The sequence below is a fragment of the Capsicum annuum genome, chromosome 7 (genome assembly GCF_002878395.1).
Source record: "Capsicum annuum cultivar UCD-10X-F1 chromosome 7, UCD10Xv1.1, whole genome shotgun sequence".
NCBI lineage: Eukaryota > Viridiplantae > Streptophyta > Magnoliopsida > Solanales > Solanaceae > Capsicum > Capsicum annuum.
Window position 1 is genome coordinate 27,349,831 of NC_061117.1, and position 24,811 is coordinate 27,374,641.

Here is a 24,811-nt window from a genome sequence, read left to right on the forward strand (position 1 = left end):
TGTGGGGTAATAGAAAACTCAAAACAAAACTAAAAATACTGAAGTCTGAAACATGATAGACTAGAAAGCCTCTAACTGACTGAACTGTCTGAGTAAAGAGCTGATGGGACATGTCTCGAACTAACTCCAACTAATAAACTAATTAATGAGATAATAGGGAATAATCATGTCCTCAAATAATGAGAACTCACTTCTAACTCTGACTGCTCAAACTGGAATCTACTACTAATCTGGAGCTCGTGTCTTTTAACCTATGGTATAATACACCATAGTGCAAATGTATCAGTACTTTGAATGTGATGTTATGCATGTGAGATAGGCTAAATGCATGGGGTTCATATGCTTAAAAAATAATAATAACTGACTAACAATCATGAGGGTGAGAATATGTGCATGAAACATAACAACTGACACTAATGCTGTGATAACATAATTACTGAATCTAAATATAAGTGATAACATAAGTGACCATATCTAACAGTCCTAAATCTGATGTAACTATATGAGTTTCATACTATATATGAGTTGACTATATTTGACAGTCCTAAAATCTCAAAAACTATCTGAGTTCTATTACTGAGACTGTGGGAGGTAGTCATCTAACCAATATACCACAAATGGTTCATTATAGCTGAATTGGGGTCCAATCTATGCCCTGATTGGAAGGGTGTCAATACCGCGCCACTAGTAAGGACAACATATGATTGACCCTAATATAACAGGTAACTCTAGCGAGAATGGTGGGAATCCCCATATAGCAGGCTAAGCCACCTCATCTACCCTCATATAGTATGCTATGATGTCTCAACCTATGCTGGCTATGTAGTTCTAGAACACAATAATTGCTTCTAAGAACCACACCCTCATATAACAGGTGCGTTCTCATCTTTGGGTTTACTCGGTGCTAATTACTACTCATATATGAATAGACACTGAACATAATTTACTGAACTAAACATGGACTGAGTTACTGAATTCTATTGACTGATAAAATATTACTGATATTTGAGAACTGACTAAGTTCATGAGATCATGGAGATTTTCTAAGTCATAAGACTGTCTGAATTCTAAGAATTTATAGCTTGACTGAGAGCGTCGTGGAAACATGACATGGCTCTAGGCACACGGCTAATATTTCGGGTACAAGTACCTCCAGGATTCGATGGAAGGAAAACTAAATAAGCATAACTTACTTGAACATATAACTAACATCATAATCCATAATACATTTATAGAAGTATTCCATCAAAACATGTGATAGGCATAACTTGCACATACATGAGGAGTTCATGATATCATACTAGTTGGGCATTGTTCCTTCATCTAGACATTTTAATCAAACACATGGTAGGCATAGTACATGTAGACAACATTATACAATAATTAATCATCATGATTCATCTCTAATTTCATCATCTAGGGTTTATTAATATGTTCACATGAATATACATTTATACAAATCAATTCCACATAAAATCGATCACCTAACATGGATTTGAATTTAATTGATCATTCTCAACATAAACAAAAAAAAACAACATGAAATTCATAAAGAAATCCACAAACTTAAACTTAGAAAAGAGATTTGTGGGGTTCATGGATGAAAGGAGTCCAGGAATAAACTCTATGCATACCTTAGTTCGTGATTTTGTGAAGATTGACGAAGGAAATTCTTGATTCTGAATCTTCTATGAAAATCCCTAGGTTGTTCTTAAGAGGTTTTTGAGAGAAACTAGTATATTTTGGGTGAAAAGAGTCTGAATCACGTGTTAAAGGGCTTAAATAGGGGTGAAAAATTGACCCTTTTAACCCTGGACACATCATTTAATTTTAGTAAAAATTTTCCGAATTGGACCCCTGGCGCGACGAACCGCTATCGCGCCATGTCACTGAAATTGGAAAATTGGGAAACTGAGGGATGGCATTATACGGAGTCATCGCGTTGCCCCTTCCTTTGTGACCTGGAAGTTTAACGCGACGCGGGGGAGATCACGCTGAGACACTGGAAAAAGAACTATTTTGAACTTTGGCCCTGGAGTGACGCACCATAATCACGGACCCCTACTGGAATTTTTCAAATGCCATTTCCTTTTGTGGCGCGGCGCGCCACTGACTAATATGGTACTTTTTTATGACAGGAACTTTAAATAGTCGTAACTTCTGACCCGGTTATCGGATTTGGGCGAATCTTATACCAATGAAAATCTTATTGAATTTCTCACATGACAAAAAGTGAAAATCTTGAAAATTCCTTATGGAACAGTCATCATTCAATTTAGAAGATAATATTAGGAATTCTTGAGATGAAATTAACTAGGAAAAGTACAAGGTATTACAAACACATTACTTGTCGTTCTAGGATATGGTTTGGCTTATCTACTAGTGCATTAAAGTAGGTGTCATCATGACTCAAGAAATTGGGTCATGATAGTAACATATTACGTAAAGAAAAATGCAGCTTACTAAATACATTAAATATTAAAATATTATTACTATATTTAATGAAGAAAAAGACTCAAGAAATTAGATCGTGACAGTAACACATTACGTAAAGAAAAATGCAGTTTACTAAATACATTAAATATTAAAATATTATTACTATATTTAATGAAGAAAAAAACATGATTGATCTTAAGCTCAAGAGATTATTTGAGTTAAAACTTCATCGAACTTCTTAAGATATGGGTTTAAAATTTTACTTGTCACTAGAAAATTATTGATTTGAATTAAAAGTATGAGTATCAATGTTCAATATATCTACTAACCCATTTTTGTTTTTAAATGAAAATAATCGATCTCAATACATCAATTTTAATTTTATACACTCCATATCTATTTTGTATGAAAATTAAAATGTATTAAAATAGTAAAAATTTTATGGTGTCATTCAAGGTGAAATCTTACTTTTTTTGTCTTATTCTACACAAATCAAATGTTTTCCTTCTTTGTTGCTTTAATTAGATTTTGGGAGTTAAAACTGAAGTTTCTTCAACACTTACCACGTATACTATAGGTTTACAATGAATCATATATTAAAAAAAAAAAAATTATTTTTTTCAGAATCAATTGCATTTTGATTTATAGGTATGGATTTGAAAATTTATAGTATCATTCAAGGTGAAATCTTAATTTTGTTAACTATTTCTACATATAGACAATGACTTGAATTTATGAATTTTTATTTTTATGTGATATGACCATTTTACCCTTCTTCATAGTCACTATATGTTGATTCTGGGATTTGGCGATGACTGCATAATTTTTAATGCGATCGGAAATAAATTGTGTGAGTTTGTGATTTTAGAAGCTTGAAAATCCTCAAAGTTGATTTTGGTCAACATTTGTTGTTCTAAGTGTTGGATGACAAAACTAGTTGTGCTAGTAGATCCAGATGGTCAAATTTAGGTTAGTAGAATGGTTGGTTTGGGTCTGGAACCTTTATATCTCATTTCGACTCATTATTTGAAAAATAGTGAAAAGGATCCCGAGGGTTAGTTAAGTGAAAAAAATACCTATTTGAAAATTTAACGTCACCATTTATTTCAAAATGTCAATAATATCCTAGTAGCATAGTTCATTACGATCTCAGGATTTTGAATGACTCTCAAGGGGTCAATCGACAACTTTGTAACTTACCAAAGTTGTTGGTGTAGCTAAAAGCCAGTGTAGCCGCTTTAGCGGTGGACGCTTAATCGGGAAAGCACTGCCTTAGTGGCTAGTTAGACCTGTCTCCTACATTTAAAGCGGATACTTGACAGCTTTAGCGTATGCTGCTTTGGCGAAAGGGGACTGGTTTAGCATCATAGCCACATAGCCCAGACCACTTTAGTGGTCACCCATTGCTTAAGAGATTGTCACGTAAGCGGTCATTTGACTGCTTAAGCAACCAAAGCTAGGTTGATATAAAAATCTATTTTCATATTTTTTCTCCATTTATGGAACTTTGAGTTTTGAGTTCGGGTGATTCTTGTGGATTTCTTCCCTATTTGAGAATAAGTAAGCTCCAAAACCTTATTTCCATTATTTTTCATTGATTCTATCTTTGAATACACCTTAAAAATCATGATTTCAAAATAAAAATTTGAGGTTTCATTGATAAAGCTTAAATAGGATTTTCCTTTGATTTGAACCTCCTTTTTAACCCATTTTAGTGGGTTTTCACCTATAGACTTCTAATAACTTGGGGAATGTGTTTTGAAAGAAAATTTCTAGTTTTACCCTATTTTTTTTTTAACTCATTGTTCAAGTTTGTCTTGGACCCGTCCTTAATATGTAGGCAATATGGGTATCATTGACTTTCTTTTTATGTGTAGATGCTATATTTGAATGTTGTAGTTGATTCTGAGGTCATTCATAAGGGTAAGGCTCTTAATTAAAGAACTTTAGACTGGATTTTCATCATTTTAAGGTATGTTATGGTTTTAACTTCCTTTAGATTGGGCTGAGTAGTTAATATTTAAGTAAACCATGGTATAGGTTAGGAAAAATATAACTATGAGGTTTGTTTTTTGAGATAATCTTACCATTGTATGCCCAAGTTGAGGCTTATATACTATTGTTGTTGACTTTTGGTATCTGATTTTTTTGTTACATATGTGAGGGCCTTATTTGACATCATTGGCCCTATCTGTGCATCTATAAGACTTCATCAAATATATAATGCCTGTGTAAGGGCCTAATTTTAAAATATTGGCCTTATTTGAGCATTAGTTGCCTTTATCATGATAGTTATACTCAATTTAAGGATCAAAATGATATAAATAATGTCTTACATTCATATTTATACTATGAGTGGCGATTAAGCTAATTTGAAGCTATAGCTACAAGTTCAATTCAAACAAATAGTACGAAAATATAAAATTAAGATGGGGGTTTTGAAAGTATCAAATAATGTTGTCACTTCAATATTAATGTTTGTAATCAATATAAATAGAAAACCAGAACTATGTTCACCAAGGATTTTGGGAATTGACAGATACTAGGTAATGCCAGAGATTCTCGGAATGATTAGAACAACAGAATATCCCTGACGATTATACTATCTGACTTATCTCTCGACCTCACCAGACAATTTATTATCTAATTCTCTCGAACTTAGATAACTTATCTATTTCTAATAGGATGTTATCTCAATTAGATTAATCCAGTTACGGCATTAATCATTAAACAGAAGGTTGGTAGCTCCCGGGTCCCTGTTGATAATTCACGTCCTCTAGTCTATTTCTCCGTTAGAAGCAAATAAAACCCAAGGCATAACCTAATGTTTGCAACCACTAGATTTCAGTTAAAACCACAGAATTTCAAGATGTTCTACTACTCCTTGAATTCATTAAACACCTAGCATCATATCAAACCCTAATCCTTGGATCCCATAACCCCAGCTAATGGAATTAGCCGCTCATGATTTGATGAAACAAATCAAAAGTTGAATTCATGATGATAAGGATAACTTATGATTAGATAGAAAACAACAAGTAGCTTCTTCTATTGAATCACAAGGTAGAAACCCAAAAATAGTTGATAAAAATAAGAAGAATAATTGACGTAAGAGAGCAATGTTATGTGTCTCTCCTCCCTAGGTTAATTGTCTGATAGATGAATTATTCCCCCCTTAAAAACCCTAAAAACTGTTATTTATACTAAAGCCTAATTAAGGAAATAAAATAACAAAATCACAGTTGGGTTCGGATTTAGGTGATGCCATATTGGGGCTGGTCGTCAGGCTTCTGACGGCGTCTCAGATATGTTATCAGAAGTCATGCCATCTTGACCTGTTCTACCTCACTCTAACGATGTCCTATTACATCTTACCACACTTTTGACGGCGTTTAGCAAATGTCGTCAGACCTTCAGCTTATTTCACCATGTTTTGCCTCACTCTAACGACATATTCTATGGCTTACCATACTTGTGACGACATATTGAGAATATTGTCACTCTCATCTGGCAACTCTTCTCCACTGTTCTTCCTGATGCCTTTTTTTGGTAGCTTACCATATCTCTGACAGCTTGCAAGAAATGCCGTCAGACTCATATTAGCTCACTTGTACCAGATTTTACTTTTTTGCTCCATTGTTATTTATTCCCCTGCATCTTGACTTTCCTACAAAATCTTAAGAAATAATATCAAAAACACCAATAATTACTTAAGAACTTACAATTATTTCAAGTTAAAAAGTCTTAAATGTGCTACAAAAATCTAGCACATCATGCTTCTAATTCTTGGTTCATTTCTTGAGTCATTTAGAGGGTGTTCCATTTAGTGTACCTGGTATTCATCAGACTTTGAGAGATATTCCACCTTTATTGTTGACGTCTTCTTGTGGTGTTCCTTCTTTTGGGGTGCATCTATCATCTATGGTTCCCCCACGTGTGCATTCATTGTCTATCAGACATTATTTCCTATAGTTTCTTTGGGTACAATTATGTCTTTTGATGATTAAAACACTTTTTTGAGGTTTATTTGCCTGGGACCGCCCAAGTTTAGTGGAAATATTAGCGAGGATGCATATGACTATTTTGACTGATTGCTAGTATAAGTTATAAAATCTTAGATACCTTGAGTCTCATCGAGTTTCTTGTACTTCCTATCAGTTGACGGCGAAGTATAAAAACATAAAAAACTAGATGAACAGCTGATAGATTAGGGGCAAATCCAACTCATAAGCCACATCGCCAATAGTCCAAAGAATCTTAAATCGGCCAATATACCTAGGGCTAAGCTTTCCCCTCTTCCCAAACCTCATCATACCTTTTATGGATGAAACTTAAAGGAAAAAATAATAACCAACACCAAATCTCAAGGCATGAAGCCTATGATCCGCATAGCACTTTTACCTACTCTGAACAGCTCTAAGTCTATCCTGAATGACCTTGACTTTATCTAAAGACTCAAGAAGCAAGTTCATACATTAAGGTCTCACCTTTGGAACATCATACCAACCCACTGGGGAGAGACAACGCCTACCATACAGTGCCTTAAAAGGATCTATATCAATCCTGTAATGGTAGCTATTATTATATGCAACTCTACTAAATCCAAATGTTGCTTCCACTAGCCACCAAAATCCATCACCCAAGCGCGAAACATATTCTCTAAAACCTGGATAGTTCACTCTAACTGGCCATCAGTCTAGGAGTCAAATACTGTACTAAGATCCACTCGAGTACCCAACTTATCCTGAGAGGTCTTCCAAAAGTAAGATGCAAACATAGGACCTCAATCTAAAATAATGGACACCGACACACCATGAAGACACACAATCTCACGAATGTAGATACAAGCCAACCTCTCAACTCTGAATGAGACCTGAACTGGAATAAAATGAGTTGTCTTGGTCATTCAATCCATGATGACCCAAACACTGTCAGAACCATGATATGTATTAGGAAAACCAGTTACAAAGTTCATGGTGCCCAACTTTCCTTAAGCCTAAATTGTATCTCTATAAGATTAAAGAATGACATCCAAAGTGACTAGTGTTTAAATCATATAGAGTTTTACCAATTTTGACCTTTTATCATGAAGAAAATTGAATTATCTTTCCAACAATACCAATTTTGCCCAAATCCGGTATCGGAGTAAAAAGTTATGGAAGTTTTATAGAGAATTGTCTGAACTACCCAGGAGTGATGGGTAGGCTGACGAACTATCGCGTAAGTGATGGACCGTCGCTCCGACCATCGCAACCAAGGTAGTAGACCCATTCACTGGAGAAGTATGATGGTCAAGCTGATAGACCATCGAGCTAGAGATGTATCGTCACCCAAGCCGTCGCAACTAAGGCAGTAAGTCCCTATTCTAGCCCAGGTGCGACAGTCAAACCGACGGACTATCGAGCCAGTGATGGACCATTGCACGAGCCATTGCAGATCTTGTTCAGCATTTTGAAGAGCTTTTTGGTCCTTTTCCACCCTTTTTAACACCTAGATATATCATAATGAAGCATAGAACTTCAGATTCATCCAAAGCATCAAGAAGGGTTTTCTCTCAAGATTAACCCTCAAGACCAAGACCCAATTCCTTCTCCAAGATTTCACCATAGTTTTTGGAAATTGATTTAAGAATCAAGGTTCCCAAGTCAAAAGCTTCATGAACCCTCACTCAAGAGTATGAAAAAGAGTCTCAAGCAATCTTGTTCATCTAAATTCATTATCTCAAGTATATGGGGTTTGAACAAGGACACTCCTTTCGTCCTTGTGCCCAAAAGTTGTTTTAATTACAAAGATATATAGTTGTACATGTTTTCTTATGAAATTGAAGTATGGGTTTATAACCTATGTTATTATTTCTTGAGAATATGATGGTTTCAATGTTTTAGAAATTGAAGTACATGAGTATGTTGAGATTATAATGCATATTGCTGAAAATTTCTAGATTTCTATATGATTTATGAATCTTTATGTATCGAGTATGAATTTTGATACGTCTTAACCTGAGATTGAATTATGGGTCATTAAGCCCTACTTGAGATTGTAATTTTAAGAACTTTGGTGCTATAAGCACCCATGATTTAAGTATTTTGAGATTATTGAGAAAGTTTTGACCTTGATGGTCATAGTAGCTTTGAAATCCACTTCACTGAATGAGATTACAGATTTTGTAGTTGGTTTCATTATAAACCATGAGATTATTAAATGTGGATTTCAATGAGATGAGCGTAGCTAATTAAAAAGGGAGTAGTATTTAGCACCGAGTTGGGTAAGTTACTACAGTTTAATACCCCAGAACTACGTGCCACTGTAGGATTGAGATTTATGGGCCTGAGGCCGAGATAGTGATCACTAAGTTGACGTTATACTCCCTAGAAAGAGTATGATGTCTCTCCCCAACGTGAGGTTTCTTTCTTAGGAGGACAAAATGTTGGACTCCATGTAGCTCGCATGGTGTATGTCGGTTAAGAGAACCTCCCTAATAGTAAGATTTTTAGAGTAGTTTCTTAAAGTATAATATTCCCTGCAAAAAAGTATTTTTCCCTACTAGTAAGAGTAAATAATCAGTTTCTAAAGTAAAGTATGTTCCTTGAGATGAGTTATTTTCCCTTAGCTTTGAAAGATATCCTGGTCAGTAAAGGTTTATTAGATACTAAGTGTAAAGGCTCGCAATCTTATTCAAATATTGTTTTACTTGAGATTTCAGTTTCCAAGTTACAGTCTTAGCTTTCAGATACAGAGGTGAGCCCTTTACTACTTAGTCTATATGTTTTGAGAAGAGACTAGAAATACAGATTTTCAGAAATAGTATATTGACTCACGATATTTATACTATACGTTTCATTATTCATAATTTATGAGATTTACATTTTTTAGTTATTCAAGCTATGTGAGTTAGTTACATCAGCATGTATAATTTCTATAAAAGATTGATGATATTGTTGTTTTTAATTATTGCATACATCCTTGTATACTTAGTGTATCCTCAAAGTACTGATCCACATATACGTCTGTGTTCTACATTGTCTCATAATGAAGGTTCAGGTGCTCAATCTCAGCAGCAAAAGTGATCTCTAAGCATCTCATCTACATCTTTATCCTTGGTGTTTCCTCATGGTTCGAGGACCTATATCTGAAGCTCTTTCCTCTTTCATAGTGTTTTAAGTATTACTTTCAGATCAGTTTGAGTTAGTTAGGGGTCTTTCCCAATGGCTCTCTAGTTTAAGTAGTAGAGGCTTTGTCAGACTAGATGATCAGTGGTGTTTTAGACTTTTCAGTCTTGTTCTATTCAAATGGTATTCCTTTGTTATTTCAGTTGAAATATGATATGACAGTACCTTTATTTTGCTCTGTTTATTGTTAGAGTAAGTTCTAAACTTAGTAGCATGCTCAAAGGGTTAGCTTGGGGCTACTTGTAGCCTTAAGTACAGTGTGACGTCTCGGGATAAGATTTCAAGTCGTTACAACTCAGGAATGGGCAACTTCTGAAGCAATAATGCTCTGCCTAAACCTGCTGACAACATAGGAAATGAGGTAAAAATCCATTATATCTTGCCTTATACCATCTCATCAGTAGTATTGTTTCAAATCACAATACACCTTAGTCATACTTAGGTGGAAGGAATATCTGGAACAATGGGCCTCCTCCAAGATTAACCTAATCCAATTAATCACCCACTCACGTCATACAAACTCGGCCCCCAATCCTCAAATCTCTATCAAATTCAAGTGAGGATTCCTTAGCCTCCCCACTCAACACCATATCTCAAACAACCTCAATCCAAGATCATTAAACTGATAAGCTCGAATCTACTCCATCAATGAAGATATAGCCTCCATAAAAGCCAAAACATGCCCAAGTGTTAAAATATCAATCCTAACCATCTGGTTAGATAAAGACAGAACCTCTAAGGCTAAAGGCCTCTACTGAGCGAAAAGATATGCCAAGCTACCCATACTAGTTGACTTTTAGCTCAAGGCATCCACAACTATATTAGTTTTGATCATATGGTAGAGAATAGTAAAATCTTAATCCTTAAGCAACTCAAGCCAATGAAGCTATATCATATTCAGATCTCACAAGGTGAAGAAGTTCTAAAGGCTATGATGATCTTAAAAGATCTTACTCCATACAAGTAGTGCCTCCACAACTTGAAGGCAAACACAAATGCGTGCACCTCCAAATCATGGGTAGGATAATTCCAATCATGAGTCTTCAACTAACAGGACACATAAGCAATCACATTTCCCTCCTACATCAATGCAACACCTTATCCAATACCTGAAGCATCACAAAATATAGCAAAACCCATGCCCTCCCTTGACAAAGTCAATATAGGAGTTGAAGTCAACAAATCCTTCAGCTCTTGAAAGATCTCCTCACAAGCATCAGACCACTAAAAGGAAATCTTTCTTTGAGTTAACTTAGTCAAAAGAGCTATAATAGAAGACAAACCCTTAACAAAACACTGATAATAACCTGTCAAGACAACAAAACTCCGAATCTCGATGGATGAAGTAGGTTTAGCCCAATCACAAATTGCTGCAACCTTGGCCGACTCAACAATGATACCTTTATTAGTCACCACATGACCCAAGAAAGAAATAGACTCCAACTAAAACTCACACTTGTAGAACTTAGCATACAACTTCTTATTCCCTCAATCTTTGAAGCATAATCCACAAATTCTCTTCATGCTTACACTCACTCTTGGAATAAACCAAGATATTATCTATAAATACAATAACAAAGGAGTCGAGATACGATCGAAACACCCAATTCATCAACTCCATGAATATGGTAGGGGAATTGGTCCACCCAAATGACATGACCAAGAACTTGCTATGACCATATTAAGTATGAAAAGTTGTCTTCGAAACATCCAAAGCGCTAATCCTCAACTGGTGATAGTAGAACCTCAAATCAATCTTTAAAAACATTGCATCACCCTTAAGTTGATCAAACAAATCATCAATGCGAGGAAGAGGATACTTATTCTTAACCATCACCTTGTTCAACTACTAATAATCAATACATAAACCCATAGACCGGTCCTTCTTCTTCACAAATAAGATAAGTTCACTACAAAGCAATACACCAGGTCAGATAAACCCCCTTATCCAACAACTTCTTTAACTGATCCTTCAATTTCTTTAACTCAGCTAGGCCATCCTACAAAGAGGAATGGAATTAGGCTTGGTGTCTGGCTCAACATCAATGGCAAAATCAATATCACAATCTGGAGGCATACCAGGAAAATCCATAGAAAACATATCCATAAATTCATAAACAACATAAATAGAATCCAAGGAAGGAAGCAAAACAACACTAGTATCACGAATATGAGCCAAGTAAGATAAACATCCCCTTTCAACCAATTTACAAGATTGAACATAAGATATAGTCATCTTAGGACCCAAATGAAGTGCACCTTTCTAGGATTTCTTTGGCACACCCAGTAAAGCTAAAGTCACAGTCTTAGTAAAACAATCTAACACAGCATGATAAGGAGCCAAAAAATCCATACCCAAAATAACATCAAAATTGACCAAAGTCTCACGCTCAACAAAAGTCATAATAAAAGATCGGTTACATAATCCACCACTAAAGAATCACTTACTAGGGTAGATAGGCATAGCAAGAGGCTCACAAATAGAATCAACACCCAAAGAAAAATACACAGACAAATAGGAGAACATTGATTGGGGATCAAATAATACATATGCAGATCTAAAACAAATAGGGACGATACCTAAAATCATACATCAGACGCCTCCACCACTGGCCTAGTAGGCATAGCATGCCACAGACCACGGCCACCAACTGGCTGAATAGCCCCATGACCACCCCTACGTGTTCCATTGCTCTACTGTAACGTCCCAAGAACCCATCCCGAGACATCACAAGATGCTTAAGGTCACACGTGGCCTCAAGCTAACCCTCTAAGCCTGTTATCACTTTCAGAACTCACTGTAAGACAAATCATGCTAAGATAAAGAGGAATAAGCATGTCATGACTATGCTTAGATACAAAATGATACTGTCCTATCCAACCAAAATACTAAGATCATGTACATACTGGCACACTAATCTGACAAAGCCTCTACTATATAAGACTGAGGAGCCATTGGGATAGATCCCCAACTGACTCGTATTGAACTGAAAATAAACAACCATCTATCATCAAGACAAAATGAAAGATATAGGTCCTCGAACCATGAGGACTCACCAACTGCAGAGATGTAGAAGAAGGTACTCAAAGATCACTGTCGCTGCTGAGACTGAGCACCTGAACCTATATCATGATCAAATATAGAATACAAAAGAGTATGGGAGTCAGTACTTGGGAATATACTGAGTATGCGGGGGTGGATGCAATATTTAAATAATATCATAAATGTATAAGAAAATCATGCATGCTGACCATAATAATTCTCTTCACTTGAATTATCTAAAACATTTTTCTTATAAATCATCAGTAGTAATACATGCTTGATAAATCTCATAAATCATTTATCTCAACACAAACCCTTTAACTCATGACTTAGAGTGACTCGGTAACTCAAGAGACTTTAATCATTATGGACGTAGGATTTCTTATAACCGACATAACTACACCATGTGAGCTGCATGGAGTCCAATGTTTTGCCCTCTTAAGGAGAGAATCCCACATTGGCAGGGCTGTTGTACTCTTGCCAGGGAGTACAACCTCAATCTCATCTTCACAATCTCATACTCGGCCTTTAGACCATAATTATCAACATCAATCCTACGGTGGCACGTATTTTTGGAGAAATACCAAATTTCCTACTCGGTACTAAATACTCCACCCAGACTCAGCTCAGAACGCGTTAGGAAATCCACCTCAATCAATATCAACTCATGGTTCTATTATAAAGACTAAAACATAAATATATATCTCATCTGAAAATCATAAACATCTTGTGGATTCTTAACTCGACTCAACTCAACACAAGCTTTCTCAATATCAAGTACATTTATTTATCAAATCATTTCAAATATCAAAAACTTCATCGAAACATCATAAGACTCATTCTTGCCTCTCAATTTCACATATCAATATACATTCAATAGTCGAATTTCTCATGGAAAGGCATAACTCATGAGACTTGTCTCAAATTATTCAAAAATCATCAATTCATAATAAAAAAAATATTCAACTCATGGAACTTGAATTAAATTGCTTAGAAATCATCAATAAATAATGATAATATACGGCTCATGGAATAAATTATCAATTTCAGAAACATGATGGTGAAATAATCATAAATATCAAACTTATTCAACTCAAATCTTATAAATCATTAATAGAGAAATTTGGGTGTAACCCCACTTGAAATATCATGTAAATCAATAATAGAAAGTAAATCTTTAGGAACAAGAACGAAAGGAGTATTCTTGTTCAAACCCCACATACCTTGGATTTTGATTTTTTTTGGGAGATGTAGAAACTTGTTTGGAACTTCTTCCTTACACTTTGAGACAAAGATTCTTGATGTCTTTGACTTGGGGAACTTAATTCTTGAATCACTTTGAATCACTATGGAGGATTCTTGAATTTATTTGGAAGAAGATTGTAATTTTGGGTTTTAGAAGAAACCCTAATCTCTAGATGTTTTTGGAAGAGGAAAGGACAAAAGAGAGAAAATGATCTCCTCTTCTCTACTTAGATATATATATAGGGCCATAAGGAGCAGAAATGACCAAAATACCCTTTTAAAAAAGTTGAAAATTGCAGATCGGGGCCTGTGATGGTCAATCTGACTGTCCATCAGATGAGCTGACGATCCACCAGGTCATCCGTCACTCAAGTGCCAAATTTGGAACATTCTGCCTCGGAGTGACAGTCAGATTGACGGTCCATCAAAGGGTGCGACGATCCACCAAGTCGTCCGTCAACCCATTTGACGGCCCGTCAACTTTTTGACGGTCCACCAACTAGGCCATCACACGATGGCTCAAAAAGAAGGTTACTGCCTTGGCTTGACAGGAAACTTGATGGGCCACCAGGGACCTGATGGTCCACCAAGTCTACCATCAAACCTGGCCGTTCTGATACCGTTTAGTAAAACGGCCATAACTACTTCATCTGATGTCAGATTTTGATGAAATTGGTATCGATGGAAAGCTTATTCACTGCTCTACATGACTAAAAGTGGAAATTAGAGAAATACAACATGATTTAAACATCAATCACTTTGGAAGTCATATATATCCATTCAAAAAGATAGATTTAGGCTTAAGGAATGATCGGGGTATTACAATATCTCCCCCTTGAAAACATTCATCCTCGAATGTTGCTAGATAGGCTAAGAACAAGAGAAAATGAGGACACACAGCTGGAACTACTCACGTAGAAGGGCTCACTTTACTCTAATACTCTTGAGTACTTCACCAAATACATGAATCGTAGAGGGAATAACCATATAGCGGTATACATTAGATTAGAAGGAAACTGAATTAAGGGAATAGTACCTTCAGCTTGAATCGAACTCGTGGAGAAAATATAAGGGTAACTGGCTCGCATATCCGCTTCTGCTTCCTAAGGGGCACCTTCTACTGATTGATTTCACCATAGAACTTTAACCAGGGAAACTTCCTTGTTACTCAATCAACGAACTTGATAATCTAAGATTTCAACTGGTATTTCATCATACGAAAGGCTATCCTGAATATCACAACCTTCCGACGGATCAACAACAATAGAGTCTCCAATGTGTTTCTTGAGCATAGAAACATGAAACACAGGATGGACAGCTGACAATTCTTCAGGCAACTCAACCTCATAAGCTGATTTCCCAACACAATCCAAAACTCTATAAGGGCCAACATATCTAGGACTCAGCTTCGATTTCTTTCCAAATCTTTTCACCCTTTTCATGGGTGAGATTTTCAAATACACCAAATCATCAACTTCAAACTCAAGAGCTCTTCTTCTCACATCTGCATACGACTTTTGATGACTCTGGGTTGTTTTCAACCTCTCCCAAATCAACTTAAATTTTTCCATAGCCTTGAACACAGCATCAGGCCCAATCACAACAGCTTCACCCACTTCGAACCAACCTATAGGCAACCTATATCTTCTCCCATACAAATCTTCAAACAGAGCCATTCCAATACTAGCATGAAAACTATTGTTGTAAGCAAATTCAATCAATGGCAAATGTTCGTCCCAACTTCCTTTGAAATCAAGAACACATGCCCTCAATATATCCTCCAAAGTCTAAATAGTCCTCTCAGCCTAACCGTCTATCTGAGGATAAAAAGCAGAGCTAAAATGACCTTGGGTGCCAAGACCCTTCTGAAAGGTTCTCCAAAACTGAGAAGTAAACTGAGTACCTCTATCAGAGATGATAGACAACGAAACTCCATGCAACCTGACTAACTCTCAAATATAATCTTAGCGTAGTCCTCCATGGTGAAAGATGTATGTACTGGTAAAAAATATGCTGACTTAGTTAACCTGTCTAGAACGACCCATATAGAATCATGATGACATCGAGAGAGAGGTAAACCAGTCATGAAGTCCATATTCACTACTTCCTACTTTCAGGTAGGAATGCTAAATTCTTGCATCATACCGCCGGGTCTCTGGTGTTCTATCTTTACCTGTTGGCAAGTTGCACACTCCTCTATGAACTTTGCTACATCCTTTTTCATACCATTCCACCAATAAATTTCCCGCAAATCGCAATACATCTTGGTAGCACCGGGATGAATAGAATACCGCGCGCCATGTGCTTCAGTCATAATTCTCTGCCTCAAATCATCAATATCAGGCACACACAATCTATTCTGAAATCACAAGATATAATCTCCCCCTTGAAAGAAAACCTCTACCTTTTGGTCCTTAACTGATTCTTTCAGTTCGACCAAACGAGAATCCATATTTTGCTTCTCCTTTACTTCCAAAACTAAGGAAGATTAGGAACTACTCTGAACCCAAACACTACCCTCAGCTAATCGAGCAATCTAACGCCCAACCTAGCAAAATGATGCACTTTACGGACCAACTCCCTCTTATCTTCCTCTATATGTGCTATACTACCCATGGACGATCTACTAAGGGCATCTGCCACTACATTAGCCTTGCCCGAGTGATACAACACGCTCATATCATAGTCCTTCAGCAACTCTAACCATCATCTCTACCAAAGATTCAACTCTCTCTGAGTAAAAACATACTGCAAACTCTTGTGATCTGTAAAGACATCAACATGAACACCATACAAGTAGTGTCTCCAAATTTTCAAAGAAAAAACCACTGCAGCTGACTCAAGGTCATGGGTCGGATAATTCTTCTCATAAGGTTTCAACTGTCGGAAAGCATAGGCTATAACCTTAATCTTTTGCATCAACACACAATCCAAACCAACTCTGGAAGTATCACAATATACCATAAAATCATCTATACTATTAGGAAGGGTCATCACAGGGGTTGAAGTGAGTCGAGTTTTCAATTCCTGAAAACTCTTCTTGCAAGATTCTGACCACTGGAATTTCACTTTCTTTTGGGTCAACCGGGTCAAAGAAGCAGCAATGGAAGAGAAACCTTCGACAAAACGATGATAGTATCCAGCTAGACCCAAGAAACTTCTAATATCAGACGGGGAAATAGGTCTAGGCCAATTTTTCACAGTTTTACCTTTTGAGGATCAACTCGGATACCATCAGAAGAAATAATATAACCTAGAAAAGAAACTGACCGAAGCTAAAATTTACACTTGTTAAATTTGGTAAACAACTGCTGATCTCTAAGGGTTTGCAAAACAATTCAGAGATAATTTGCATGGTCGTTCACACTTCAGGAGTATACAAGAATATCATCTATGAACACAATAACAAACATATCCAGGTGTGGTCTGAACACCCAATTCATGAGGTCCATAAAAGTTGTTGGGGCATTTGGGGCATTAGTTAATTCGAAGGACATGACCAAGAATTCAAAATGACCATAACGAGTGCGGAAAGCTGTCTTTGAAATGTCACACTCTCTGACTTTAAGTTGGTGATAATCGAATCTCAAATCTATTTTCGAGAAGTAGCTGGCACCTTGCACCTGATCAAATAAGTTATCAATTCTAGGAAGAGGGTACTTGTTCTTGACTGTGAACTTGTTAAGCTGATGATAGTCAATGCACATGCGCAATGAACCATTCTTCTTTCGCACGAATAAAATGGGTACACCCTAGAGAGACACACTAGGCCTTATAAAACCCTTATCAAGAAGATCTTTGAGTTTCTCTTTCAACTCCCTAAGTTCTGCGAGGGGCATACAATACGGAGGAATAGAATTTAGTTGTGTATCAGGGAGAAGATCGATTCCAAATTCTATATCTCTATCGGGAGGTACCCCTGGGAGATCTTCTAGGAAAACATCAAAAAACTCATTAACAATACTAAGAGTTTGAATACTTGGAGTCTCAGACTTAGTATCTTTAACTCGAACCAAATGATAGATACAACCCTTGGATATCAATTTCCTAGCTCTAAGATAGGATATGAAATGACTTTTAGGAGACACAGAATTTCTGGACCACTCAAAAACTGGCTCATTAGGAAACTAAAATTTGACCACATGGGTACGATAGTCTATAGACGCATAACAAGAGTGAAGCTAATCCATACCCAGAATAATGTCAAAATCAACCATGTCTAGCTCAATCAAACTTGCAAGCATGACTCTATGAAGGACAGTGATAGGACACTTTTTATATACTTGCTTGGCAACAACAGATTCACCTACGGGTGTAGAGACTAGGAAAGGCTCGAGGATCTTTTCAGCACAAATTTCAAAATTCACTGCCACTAATGGAGTCACATAAGAAAGACTTGACCCAGGGTCCATCAACACATACACATCAAAATGAAATACAAAAAGTATACCAGTAATAATATCTGGTGAATTCTCCTGCTCCAGGAGGGGTGGTATAGCATAAAAGTGATTCTGATGCTGATCGCCGGTAGTACTAGATGAGGCACCCTGAGGAGAAGTAGGACAAACTATAGAGGCTGGAGCACTAATAGTCTGACTCTGAGGACAAACATCACGACTCCCCTGTCTAGCATATGGGCAATCCCTGAATTTGTGGCCCAACTTACCGCAACCAAAGCAACCCCTCTGAATGATTAAGCACACATCAAGATAGTCTCTACCACACTTCGAACATGAGGGCGGACAAGGTCTGTTACTCATACTATCCTGGGACCTGGACATAGTAGGCCTATTACCCTGCTCTGGCTTAATTCTAAATGCAGGAGTACTGGCTGTTAAAGGCCTTAGCACAAGAGAACGGCTCTAGAACTGAGGGCGGATCCCTCCAAAAAATCTAGCTTGACTATACCCCTGCTGGCCAGATCTAACTCTCTTATTCCCTCTCACTCTCTCTCTCTTTCACTTTGTCCACTTCAATCTACTAAGCATGGATCATTAGTCTTGAAAGGTCCATGTCCCTATTAAGCATAGCAGATCTATACTCTTTCACGACATAACAAGATACACCGACCAAGAACTTACTCATACTAGTTCTAGAATCATCCATCATACCGGGAGCATATTTAGACTACTGGTTAAACTTATGGCAATACTCCTTAACTGTCATGGGGCCCTGTCTCAAGTTCATAAATTCTTCTAATTTTTCTTTTCTCAGCTTTGGGGGAAAGAATCTATCTAAGAAGGCATCCTGAAATAATTTCCAAGTCACAGGAGCATCATTCTCCCTTTTACTTTTCCTCCACATCTCTACCCAATTATAAGCTACATCTTTCATTTGATAGGAAGCCAATTTAACACTCTCTTCCTCAGTCACATGCATAATCTGAGTGATCTTTATCACTTTATCTAAGTATATTTATAGGTCCTCAACTACTTTTGACCCATAGAACTTAGATGGATTCATTCGCATAAAGTCATAAACTCGAGCTGTAGTAGAATCATTCCTTGCAGAGGTGGAACAGTAGCCTGGGTGTTGGCTTGAGCATTGGTGGTGACTGCCTAGGCTAGCACTTAAAAAGCTGCCCAAAATTCAACGTGGGACACCATCTTACCTAAAGGATCAATGAGTTAAGGTCATTAGTTGTTTCGGTGAGCTCTACGAGAAGGCATTCTCTGTTATAAGAGAGCACAAATTAACAGCAGAGAGAAACAATCATAGGCATGATAGACTCTTGAAAGAAAGATACAACTTTTCCTAAAATATCCTGTAGCCTCTTGCTCATAGATGTGGCATGCTACACACCGATGATCAAGACTCTACGTAACGCGGCTAGTCAGACTCCCTAGGACTCTTCAAACCTTAGGCTCTGATACCAAGCTTGTAATGCCCCAAGAACCCATCCCGAGATGTCACAAGATGCTTAAGGTCACACGTGGCCTCAATCTAACCCTCTAAGCCTATTATCACTTTCAGAACTCACTGTAAGACAAATCATGCTTAGATAAAGAGGAATAAGCATGTTATGACCATGCTTAGATACAAAATAATACTATTCTGTACAACCAAAATACTGAGATCTTGTACATACTAGCACACTAATCTGACAAAGCCTCTACTACATAAGACTGAAGAGCCATTGGGACAGATCCCCAACTGACTCGTACTGAACTAAAAATAAATGACCATCTATTAGCAAGACAAAATGAGAGATATAGGTCCTCAAACCATGAGGACTCACCAACTGTCACTGCTGAGACTAAGCACCTGAACCTATATCACGATGAAATATAGAATACAAAAGAGTATAAGAGTCAGTACTTGGGAATGTCTTGAGTATGCGGGGATGGATATGATATTTAAATAATATCATAAATGTATAAGAAAATCATGCATGCTGACCATAATAATTCACTTTACTTGAATTAACTGAAACATTTTTCTGATAAATCATCAGTAGTAATACATCCTTCATAAATCTCGTAAATCATTTATCTCAACTCAATGTTTAACTCATGACTTAGAGTGACTCGGTAACTCAAGAGACTTAAATCATTATAGATGTGGGAGTTTCTTATAACCGACATGACTACATTATATGAGCCACATGGAGTCCAACATTTTGCCCTCCTAAGGAGAGAACCCCACATTGGCAGGGGTCTTGTACTCTTGCCAGGGAGTACAACCTCAATCTCATCTTCACAATCTCATACTCGGCCTTTGGCCCACAATTATCAACATCAATCCTATGGTGGCACGTAGTTTTGGGAAAATACCAAATTTCCTGCTCAGTGCTAAATACTCCTCCCAAACTCAGCTCAGAACGTGTTAGGAAATCCACCTTAATCAATATCAACTCATGGTTCTATTATAAAGACCAAAACATAAATATATATATCTCATCTAAAAATCATAAACATCTTGTGGATTCCTAACTCGGCTCAACTCAACACAATCTTTCTCAATATCAAGTACATTTGTTAATCAAATCATTTCAAATATCAAAAACTTCATCGAAACATCATAAGACTCATTCTTGCCTCTCAATTTCACATATCAATATACATTCAATAGTCGAATTTCTCATGGAAAGGCATAACTCATGATACTTGTCTCAAATTATTCAAAAATCATCAATTCATAATAAAAAAAAATATTCAACTCATGGAACTTGACTTAAATTGCTTAGAAATCATCAATACATAATGATAATATATGGCTCATGAAATAAATTCTCAATTTAAGAAACATGATGGTGAAATAATCATAAATATCAAACTTATTCAACTCAAATCTCATAAATAATTAATAGAAAAATTTGGGTGTAATCCCACTTGCAATATCATGTAAATCAATAATAGAAAGTAAATCTTTAGGCACAAGAACGAGAGGAGTGTTCTAGTTCAAACTCCACATACCTTGGATTTTGATTTTTTTTTGGAGATGTAGAAACTTGTTTGGAACTTCTTCCTTACACTTTGAGACCAAGATTATTGATTCCTTTAACTTGGGGAACTTAATTCTTGAATCACTTTGAATCACTATGGAAGAGTCTTGAATTTATTTGGAAGAAGATTGGATTCTTAGGTTTTAGAATAAACCCTAATCTCTAGATATTTTTGGAGGAGGAAAGAAGAAAAGAGAGAAAATGATCTCCTCTTCTCTACTTAGATATATATAGGGCCAAAAGGAGCGTAAATGACCAGAATAACCTTTTGAAAAAGTTGAAAATTATAGATCGGGGCCTGTGATGGTCAATCTGATAGTCTGTCAGATAAGCTGATGGTCCACCAGGTCGTCCGTCACTCAAGCGCCAAATCTGGAACGTTCTACCTCAGAGTTACGGTCAGAGTGATGTCCATCAAAGGGTGTGACAATCCACCAAGTCGTCCATCACTTGAGGACCAGGAATGGGACATTCTATCTTGGCCTGACGGACCCATTTGACGGTCCGTTAACTTTTTGATGGTCCACCAACCAGGCTATCATACGATGGTCCAAAAATAAGGTTACTGCCTTAGCTTGATGGGCCACCAGGGACCTGACGGTCCACCAAGTCTACCGTCAAATCTAGGCGTTCTGATATCATTTAGTAAAACGGCCAGAACTCCTTCGTCCAATGTCAGATTTTGATGAAATTAGTATCAATGGAAAGCTTATTCAATGATCTACATGACAAAAAGTGGTAATTAGAGAAATACAAAATGGTTTAAACATAAATCACTTTGAAAGTCATATATATCCATTCAAAAAGACAAATTTAGGCTTAAGAAATGATCGGGTATTACATCTACCCCTCGCACCTCTAGTAGCATCCCTACCCTACATAGCTAAGATAGGATTAGGCCTAATTACTCAGTGGAGATAGTCCTTAATAACATGGCTAATCTCATTACACATATTGCAACCTCTATAACAGGTCTCAATAGAAGAAGGTACAATTAGGCCAAAATGGACAGCCTAAACTACTGAACAAAAAGATGTACCACAACTTGAACTCTATAAAAATGTTTACACTAGCGTAATATGGTATCCATGAGAATCTCTAAATTTTCTTTCTAGAGAGGTATGACTCTTGAACTTACCAAAATGGTACGCCTTCTTGGCTCCTCCCTAAGGTACTCAAAGAATACCCTCTGTCATCTTAGCATGATCAATAATACTCTAAAAATAATCAACAAGCACAACCATCTAAAATGTAGCCAACTGAAGGGCGCATACAAACCCTTTCATAAACTTTTAAATCTTCTCAGACTTTTTGGAAATGCTATTATAGGAATATCTAGATAGTCCATAGAAGCATGCCTCATACTCTGCAACTGTCATAAAGCTCTGCTCCAAATGATCAAACTCGTCTTGCATATGATCTCTCAAACCAAAATGCATAAATCTCTCTAAGAAAGTCTCAGTAAACTAATCCCAAGTAATCCCAAGTTATCTCTGGAGAATCATAGGGCCTACAGCTTAAAATCAACCTCTTCTAAACTTTGGAAATATCTCTCAAATGATAGGTTGTATAAGGAATAACATCCTCACAGAAAGAGCAAAACACAACTCAGAACACAAGGTATGAAAAAATATACCACGATAAGGAATAAAATGAGAAAAGTTTGCTAAAGATGTCCTATATTCTCTCAAATATATTTAACATATTTCATCAAATTTTTAGATCAATACACCTAAGTCTTTAAAATATTCTTATTCACCATTCGAGGATGAATGATTCAAAGGGGGAGATAATGTAACACCCCTTATTTTTGGGCAAGAATTTGAACCATTACTCCTATGTGTATAAACTCAAATCTGATGATTTCTATGTAAATATAAGTGTCATGATCAATTACCTAGTGTGTAAAGTAATTTTGAGGTGAAGAGTGTTCATAGGAAATACTTAGAGCAAAGTTGAGTTAAGAACTTTTGATTAGACAAAATTTTGGTACAATACTACAAGGGTCAATTAAATGTCTATAACTTCTATAATATATTGAATTTTGGGTCTTAAGATCCACCAAATTAAATATAATTGAGTCCTATGTCCAACGCATCTGATTTTGCCTTAATCCAATACCCGAGCAAAAATTTATAAGCATTTTTGTGAGGAACTAGTTAGGGTCCGCGATTTCTACATGGCACGGACATTGTGCTCTGTGATTTCACTGTGGCACAGACCTATTTTCAAAAATGTTAAAATCCATATTTCTCTTCAACTTTTTGAGGTTAAACTGGTCATTTACATCCTAAACTATTTTATAACTAATAGGAACATGAATTCATCATCCCATAACTTTAAACCACACCAAATACATAATCCCTCTTCTCCCTAATCCTCTAGAACACCAAATAAGGGTTCTTTTCCAAAATTTCAACTTCAAAGGCTATAAATTCAAGTTTCTTCATAATGTTTTCTCCCTGATTTCATCATCAAGGGCTTGAAAAACAATTTCAAGTGTTCATATCAATTCCAAGATAAGGTTCAAGCTTCAAAGTTATGGGTGTAAGCTTTTATTGAAATTACTTCCATCAAAAAGCATGTTACTCTTACCAAAAACTTATTTATTAAAAGTATGTATTTAATTCTTATACATATGGTTTAGTTATTAGGTTTTGAATATGGGTTGAGGTGTTTGGAATGGTTATTACATGAATTGAATTCTAATGGTTTTTAATTAATTGTTTATGCTTTATTTTCATGATTTTAAATTGATTAAATACAAGGGTATGGTAATTGGAATGGGGAACACGGGATACCCCAAATTGATGGTTTAATGGTTTTGAATTGGCTTTAACCTCAAGTTAATCTTATAAAATTAGCTTTGATTGTGAGTGTGTGTATATATATATATACACTGGACTATTTTGAAACCTTGCATTACATAAAAGGTTAATAGAATGTAAATTAGTTTTAAATTGAAAACTTTGGAGTCTTATTGGCTAACTGTGTTAGAGTTTTATTAGAAAAATAATTTGGTTCCTACTTGGGACTTTGGATTCCTATTATCTGACTAGGTTAGATTCCCATTAGCTAAACAATTTAGTTCCTAGTTGGAACTTTGGAGTCCCATTGGCTAATTACGTAGAGTTCCTTTGGCAGATGGTTGGATTTAGCTAAATGGCATGTGCTTGCAAGCTATAGTTGGTATGATGATACCACTTGATAATGCCTTAATAATGACTCTTTGAATGATTGAATAGGTTATGTGCTAGTTTCTTTAATTTGGCTTAAAGGGGATTATGTAGCAAGGCTATGAAGGTGGAAGTCCCGAAGGGATCAATACTGGATATCGCATTTGCTGACATGGGGGCCTATATGATCGGGTGGTTTGAGTACACCTTATTACATGATTGGGTGGTTAGAGTCCCCTTTATTACATGATTGGGTGCTTAATTCACCTTAGCATATAATTGGGATGTCTAAAACCCC